The 8,192-nt window shown below is 42.1% G+C and overlaps 1 protein-coding gene across 1 annotated transcript in view; it reads left to right on the top strand.

The window, feature by feature from the left end:
- The window catches only part of DSCAM (DS cell adhesion molecule), a 753,301-nt gene that overhangs the window by 55,303 nt on the left and 689,806 nt on the right, over positions 1 to 8,192 (top strand). The window lies entirely within an intron of this gene.

Genomic DNA, 8,192 nt, shown 5'->3' with positions numbered 1-8,192 from the left:
TAAGAGGATCTTGTCGGTGGATTGCAGGTCATCTGTTTTCCTCTTCAAATTATTAGAGCCTCTTGGAAGACAGATAGAAACTGGCCCGCCCTCCATCCGTCCATGTAAAGACCTTTGCTTCTATCAGGCAGTCACCGTAGAGCAATAATGGAGTTATTACTCCACACATGGAGTTAACATATACACACTACTATATATAAAATAGATAACCAACAAGGACCTACTGTATAGCACAGGGAACTATATTCAATATCTTGTAATACCCTATAATGGAAAAGAATCTGAAAAAGAATATATATATATATATATATATATAACCGAATCAGTATGTATAACTGAATCACTTTGCTGTATACCTGAAACTAACACAATATTGTGAATCAGTTATACTTCAATAATAAATTAAATGAAAAGATACTAGGAAGGACTAGGAATTACCCATTCCTGTACTGAACTTTAAAAGCAAAGGCTCACATTTATCTGGGAAGTACGCATAAGGTCTGCCTATGCTAGATTGGCTGAGGCACCAGTCAGAGCCGTGTGGACGGGGTGTGCTTGGTCGGGCTCCCAGCACTGAGGCTGGGGGTGAACATCTGACTCTAAGAAATGGAGCAGAAACATCAGTCTACTCTTCTGCATCACGTGTGACATTCTAATTACATAGGCAGCTTATCAGGACATAATTAAGCAGCTGTTGTGATTATGGAATTTTGTCCCACTTATTTACAAAGCTGCACAGCTACCTAAATGCCGTCCTTGTCGCATCTAGCATGCTTAGGTTCTAGAGAAGGTGTTAAGCCTGACTTATTGTCCAACTCAGACAGTCACTCCATTGCTGTCACTTTTTCTTTGGAGCCAAAGAATTAACATTTGAGTTTTCCTCTAAAGTGTGGTTCATTTTTATCTCAGTTGTCTTATTCAGCTGTCAGTTATCTTTCCTCATCTTCTTGATCATCTCAATGCTTCTCTGGTTTCATTTTATCTTTTTTTTTTTTTTTGCGTTACGCAGGCCTCTCACTGTTGTGGCCTCTCCCGTTGCGGAGCACAGGCTCCGGACGCGCAGGCTCAGTGGCCATGGCTCACGGGTCCAGCCGCTCCGCGGCATGTGGGATCTTCCCAGACCGGGGCATGAACCCATGTCCCCTGCATCAGCAGGCGGACTCCCAACCACTGCGCCACCAGGGAAGCCCATTTTATCTTCTTAAGGTAGCATCAAACACATCTGCTATACCAACAGCCTTCCAACAGATGAGTGTGTAATATTCTCTAATTATTCCAAAGGATAAGATGAAGCATTTAAGTAAAATACTTTTCCCAGGTCTTTAGTAATATTCTACCACTATTTTACCTTTCATGAGTGCTAACTATCTATGAAGCAATGGCATTAAAATATTAATATTTTTCCAGTAGAAATTCTAGACTTAGATTTTGATTGCTAAGTAGAAAACAATTCTTTAATGGTTAAATATAAAACTGTGGCCCTATTAAATTGTTACATTACACTATAAAATAGCGTAAAAAAGATATATTGCTAAATTAATCTTTTGATTGATTACTACATGTCCTAATAATCTGGTTTAAATTAAATGTTGGATTATGGCTTTAGATTTAAATCATCATAGAATACCTTCCATATGTCTTTACAGTAAAGGCATTCTGATATTAAAGCAAAATCCATCTATGATATTCTCTAAGGAGTTACAGATATTGTGTGCCTAAATCGCTCAATTTATAGGACGCTGGAGTTTGGAGAAAGTGATTAACAATAGCTGTGGCCGGCAGTTACTTACTGTTCCTAGCTCTAGGGCAAGTTGGAGACAGTAACCAGTGATTCCAACACAAAATGAAATAGAAGAAACGGACCAACCTGGTAAACGATGTCCTAGGTTCTAGGAGGCGGTGGTTATGCTTCCATCTTGCCTGGGACAGTCAAGATAAAGTACCTCCTCCGGTGAAGCCATAAGATGCAAGTTCTTTGTGTCACAAATCAAAGTTACACTTTAACCCAGAGGGCACCCAAATTTATTTACAAACACAATAAATTAGGATAAGCAGGGTCATGTCCCCATTGAATTTCTCTAATGTTGTCCTTCTAGATGAAAAGAAATATGTGTTGGTTAGACATTTATTTTTACTCAGAACACAGAAATACAGATTTGGAAAAAAAAATTGAGATCCGTTTGTGTAACAATGTTTTCTTAGTGAATAGTGTGTACTTATTTCAGAACTAAACACATTTAGTCAATTGTGAATATTTAAGGAATTCTTGGAAGAGAGCTGAGGGAAGCGAGAGGCATTTTTGATTCTGGTGTTAATTTGCTTAGGTGTTACACACAGAGATAGTCAGAGCTTCCTGTAGAGCAAAACGAATCCTTAACTCTGGGTCACCTTTGCCAGCCAGCGGCGGGATTTGCACGCCTGCTTACATAACCAGACCATACCCATAATGTCCGTTTTCCTGTAGTTTCTTTCCCTACTTCAAGTTCGCTGTTAATGATTACTTTTAAACACATCTCCTCAGCATAAACTTGCGCAGGGAGTGGAGAAAATGAATATTATAGTGTAATTTTTTCCAGGTATATTTTGGGCCTGACCTTGAATTCTGACCTTTCCATTCCCCTAAGTCTCTCCATGGATATAATATTGTATCAGAAGGTGCTCGAATGGATGCCATTATTGAGTGTATAGCAATTTTGGGTCGAGTAGATCATAGTTGTAAATGTGAAGAGTCTCATGTTACATTGAACTGCTTCTCGGCTCCTAGTAGGAACTAAAATAAACAGGTTTGGATGGATGAATAGAGACTGAATGCATATGAGTAGACCTTGACTGGATGGATCCTAAGATGGGCCTCCATGCAATTTTAAACAATGTAAGATAACTCAAGTGTTTTGACATTATAAGGAGCTTGAATACTTACTTGAGAAAAGGTATAAAGTACAAGTCCCAAGCCTGATATGAGCAAAATTGGATCCATTTTTAGCAGCTACTTAGCAACCATGGGAGGAGAGTCCATAAGTCTACTGTGTGTCTGGACTAGGCCACATGTGATTATTATGTTATATATGACGGTGGCATGTCAATATAGACAAGGTTAATTTGAAAGCGTGTAACTGATATCCCAGGTCTGAAGGAAACCCTTAAATTGTTTCATTACCTGCAAGCCTTCCATTTAAAATTGACATCACATTTGATGGTACCCTGACCTCACCCCACTGGGGGCTTCTTTGCCTGGGGTATGGGTCTGACACACTATGGCCAGTGTTGTGTTTTTATGAAAGACTTTCCCAACCATTTCATGGACTAGTCCTATATGATCTTTACAAAACTGAACAGTGCTCTGTCTATGTTGGGGGAAGGTCAGTGTTCAAATATGTTTAGGAAACTGCTGTAAGTTTCCAAGTGAGCCCTTGGGCTTTGGAATCAGGCAGGGCTGGGTTCTAATCCCAGTTGGTTAATTGTTAGCCGTGTCATGTTGGAAAAATCACTTAGCTCCTCTGAGCTGTAGATTCCCAATTTGAAAAATGAGAACAATAATACCTAATTTTTAGGTTTGTCTGAGGATCCAATATGCAGTGTTGCCTGGAATGCACTTTGAGAAAAGCATCTTAGAGCAGCAGTTCTCAAAATTTAATGTGCCTACAGATCTCCTGGGGCTCTTATTAAAGTACAGGCTCTGATTCATTTGGTCCAGGGTAGCCTCAAGACTCCGTGTTTCTAAGAAGCTCCCAAATGATGCTGATGGCGCTGGCTCATGGGCCTCCGTACAGGTAGCGAGGGCTCGGGGCATGTGGGTATTACGCCTTTCCTTGTGAAGTGTTTATCTAAGTGATTTTCTTAGATGAAATACTCCTATATTAGCAGTAGGGGCAGAATATCATCTCCATGGAAGACACAGATAAGAATGTGCGGAGAGGAGAGACACACTGAGTGCACTATTTTCTGTGAGGTTTTGATGAAATGACTGTCTCTACCCCTCTAGCAGTTGCTCTCTGGGAAGAGAGAAATGTTAGTTTTCTCACCATTGTGTCCCTAGTACCTGGAGCTTCTCCTGGTGTCACACAGACAGATCAATGCATATCTAATGACTGAATGGGTGAATGAATGAAAGGACTCCAAGTCTTTTTTTTCCCTGGGGTCTCAGATGCCACACCCCAGAGGTTGGGGGAAAGCCAAAGTATGGTATTAGAAAGACACATACAAAATTAAGACTTAGGTAACATATAAAAACATTACTTCTACATATCGTTTACTGACAATATTTTCTATTTTCTGTCAGTTAAAAGTCTTTACTAATATTCTTCTAATAAGAGCTCTGGCCTGCAGGGGCCATGCCCCTGCAGAAGCCCCAGGAACAGGTAGGACAGTAAAGGTCAGTTTTCCATGAGAGTAATTCCATGGTGAACTCAGGGAAGGGTGCCTGGATGGGTCCAGTTATTTCTTCAGTACAGCCCCTCAAGATCTCTGCATGAGACCATTTTCTTATTAGTATGTTATCACAGCTTCTGGGGGACAATACACAGTCAGCTGGGAAGGTCCTCGAATGGAGATTTCTTGCAGACTTCTCCATAGTGTGGGGCCGGTTCCTGTTTACAGCTTAGAAATTCACCAAAAAGAGTTGATGTTTGTGGCTCAAAACAATTGCTTTGCCCTAATGTAAGTTTATTTCCACTGTAATTGTATCGGTCTCTACTCCCCCCAAAAATTTTAGTGCAGTATCCTTCCGTTTGGTTGGAAACTCTATTTCTGTGTATTGAGACTTCATGAACGAGAGGACTAAATGGTGTATTTTAAGTAAGTAACCAAATCATCGAATTAATGAAATATGCCATAACATGGCCTTGTGTAGAAGGAATATGTTATGGGAAGGTGATTCTAATAAAGGGTGATTTATTTCTAGAAATTCAAAGCATGTTTTGTATATCCTCTAGTAGAAGAAGACACATTAATTGTTTAAAAAAACTTGCCTTAAAATAAAAATTTTCCTTAACTCCCCCAATATTGCCTGCCCATTGGATTAACTACAGAATCAAGTTTTACCTTCCCAGTATTTTTTATTTTTTTATTTTTTGCAGTACGCGTGCCTCCCACTGTTGCGGCCTCTCCCATTGCGGAGCACAGGCTCCGGATGCATAGGCTCAGCGGCCATGGCTCACGGGCCCAGCCGCTCCGCGGCATGCGGGATCTTCCCGGACCGGGGCATGAACCCGTGTCCCCTGCATCAGCAGGCAGACTCTCAACCACTGAGCCTCCAGGGAAGCCCCCCGCCCAGTATTTTAAAGGTGTGTATGAGAAGGAAGAAGGGAAGGCAATTTCACCAGGTACTTGGGGGGCATGACCCCCAAATAGATGCCTTTGGAAAGCAATAGATTCTTCAAATTGGGCATCTTCAAAGCGTCACAATCATTTGCTTTCAAAAATGTAGTGCCGGTGGACGTATGGAAGACACTTTTATGCAGTTTTATGTGTGCTGGACTCAAGATACCATCCACGAGTTTCATCATACTGTTTGCATCGAGTTCGTTGTGCCAGCCTGATGTGAAGGGATTTAAGAGGTTTTTGGTCCCTTCATGTTTATGTTCCATGTGCCTCCAGGAATGTCTTTCCTTTGTCTCCCACTGGAGAATTACTTTTTCATTTGAAGTTCTTTCAAAGAATGAGCTTTCTCCAAGGGCAGAACTGAGGCCTTTCAGTGGTTTGTTACTTCCCCCTCCCTCTCTCTCTCTCTCTGTCTCTCACACACATGCACACACACACACAGTAGGAGGTTTAAAGCCACATATGCAACATCCAATCTCACCCCATCTATTGCTTTACAAGTGCACGGGTACAGCTTTGTAATGACAGATAGATACATTGTTGCGTATATTATGGCAATTACACGTACTGCTCCTGGTCAGAATTGGAAAAGCCAGTGACCACCCCTCTTATGTGGTAAATCTCCCCTGGACTTTGGGTGGATTGCCTCCCTGGACTGAGAAGGGGGGCTGGTGTAAGGGTCTCAGCGATCTCTGACTCCTTCACTACTGCATTGACTTGGGCTTTCTCCGAGGCCCGTTTTCATTCCTTCTCTTCTCTCTTTTCTTACAATAATTTGGTTGCAAAGTTTTTCTGTAGGATGGAGAACAGTCCCAGTAAAACCACCAGCTGGTTACCTCCCTGAGGGGCTCAGATCACGAGCTCTGTGGTCAGAACTCTTTATGTGTGTGCCACGAAGGGAGGTGACTTCGTGGCTGCCGTGGTCAAGCGTGGGGCAGTAATGTTTATGTGTGACCCACCTGGATTCCCAACCAGAATGTACCAGGCAAAAATACCTGGAAAGTGCCACAGCTGAGTTATTTTTAAGACACTGTTACTGAGAACATAAGTGTTTAACCACCTATTTTGTTTTTACAGAGTTTAACTAAGTGCGTCACCTTAAATGTGGCCTCAGGAATATTCCAGTTTGTATAGCATATTTAGTATATATAAATGTTCCTTGGATTCGTTTGTTAGGGCGGCCATAACAAAGTACCACAGACTGGGTGGCTTAAGCAACAGAAATTTATTTGCTCACAATTCTGGAGGCTGGAAGACTGCGATCAGAGTGTTGGCAGGGTTGGTTTCTCCTAAGGCCTCTGTCCTTGGCTTACAGGTGGCCGTTTTCTCTCTGTGTCCTCACCTGGTCCTCCCTCTGTGTGTGCTTGTGTCCTAATCTCTTCCTATAAGGACACCAGTCACATTAGATTAAGGCCCAGCCTGTTACCTCATTTTACCTTCATTACCTCTTTAAAGGCCGTGTCTTCTAATGCAGTTACATTCTAAGGCGTGGCGGGGTGGTCAGGACTTCAACATATAAATTTTGGGGGGACACAAATCAGTCCATCACGTTCCACATATTTGGCTTTTTAGTGCCTGAAATGTTAAGATGGAAAAATGAATTGTTGCTACAAAGAAGCAGTTAGACTAGTGGACCTTAAATGATGTTCCTTTGGACTGTGACTGTTTGTCAAATTCAACACAGTCATTTTGGGGAAAGTCTCCCCTGTGAAGGTCATAGGCTGAATATGGGCATCTAGAACTCCTTCCTTAAGGTAACACATTTGCTCCTTCTTTGGGATCATGAAACAGTTTCTTTACTGCTTGATTGTTATTTCCTCCTCTGAGTGGAACTCCTGAAGGACCACATGGTGCTGGGAACAGGTTACCTGGCTGGCTTTTCCAATCAGAGCTCCCAGCCCATGGCCATCCATCTCCAAACTGCTTTGGACATAACAGCTGGGTAATGATTGACTATTATCAACTCTCTCCTCCTGGTTACCTCTGGGAAGATGTTTCCATATTGAAGAGCTTTCTGTGAATACACAGGGAAACCAAATTGTTATCAACTCAAGTTATGCGTTTGGATTTTTCTTTGTTCTCCTCTTCTTTGCTCACCTCAGCTCTTTAATCTCCCCTCAGAGAGAAAAAGAAACCTACTGTGCGTGTCTTGTTTCAGCCTGTGACATGAGCATTTGAAGATGGAAGCCAGTGTTTCATTTTTGCAAACCTAAAGAACATTTTCTAAGCTCAGTCTTTCCAAGTAAGGGAAGCTGTCCATCCAAAAGACTATAGAACAGAATCCTCTGTTCTTTGGTGCATTTTTCCTCCAAGCAAGCCCAAATGGTGGCAGAGGAAAGATAAATCTCCTGCCCATCCTCGCACAGGTAGTTGGTAGCAAATCTGGTAGTCTGATCGACTCCCATTTTGCTGTTTCTGCATGTCTGTTGGGTTAATGTGGACATGTGGTGTAAATAGTGCATGATGTGAATTTAAGCTGAGGCCTCTGACTTCTTACATACGAAATGCAGATGGATGACGGAAGACACTTGGAAGTCTTCCTAGGCTGATTCTGTGGTGAATTAGACAGTATTCCATGATTCTGTGGCGAATTAGACAGTATTCCATAATTATCCAATGAATAGGCCCAAATCAGACTTGGGGTGGAGGCCAACTGGCAGCTGTGATCAGGGAGATGCTTAGGTCATTTGTGTACAAAGGTAAGATCACCCAGAATTACTCAGGAGACATCACAGCGTAGTTAGAGAGTAGGGACCCTGGAGTCAGTGTGCCTGGCTTCAAATCCTGGTACATCACTGAGGAGCAACTTGGGAAAGTTACTGAATCTCTGTGTTTCAGGCCCCGCCATCTGTAAAAGAAGGTTGATAATAATG

Source organism: Orcinus orca, chromosome 5 (genome assembly GCF_937001465.1).
Source record: "Orcinus orca chromosome 5, mOrcOrc1.1, whole genome shotgun sequence".
Classification (NCBI taxonomy): domain Eukaryota; kingdom Metazoa; phylum Chordata; class Mammalia; order Artiodactyla; family Delphinidae; genus Orcinus; species Orcinus orca.
This window is presented reverse-complemented; position numbering and strand designations above follow the sequence as displayed.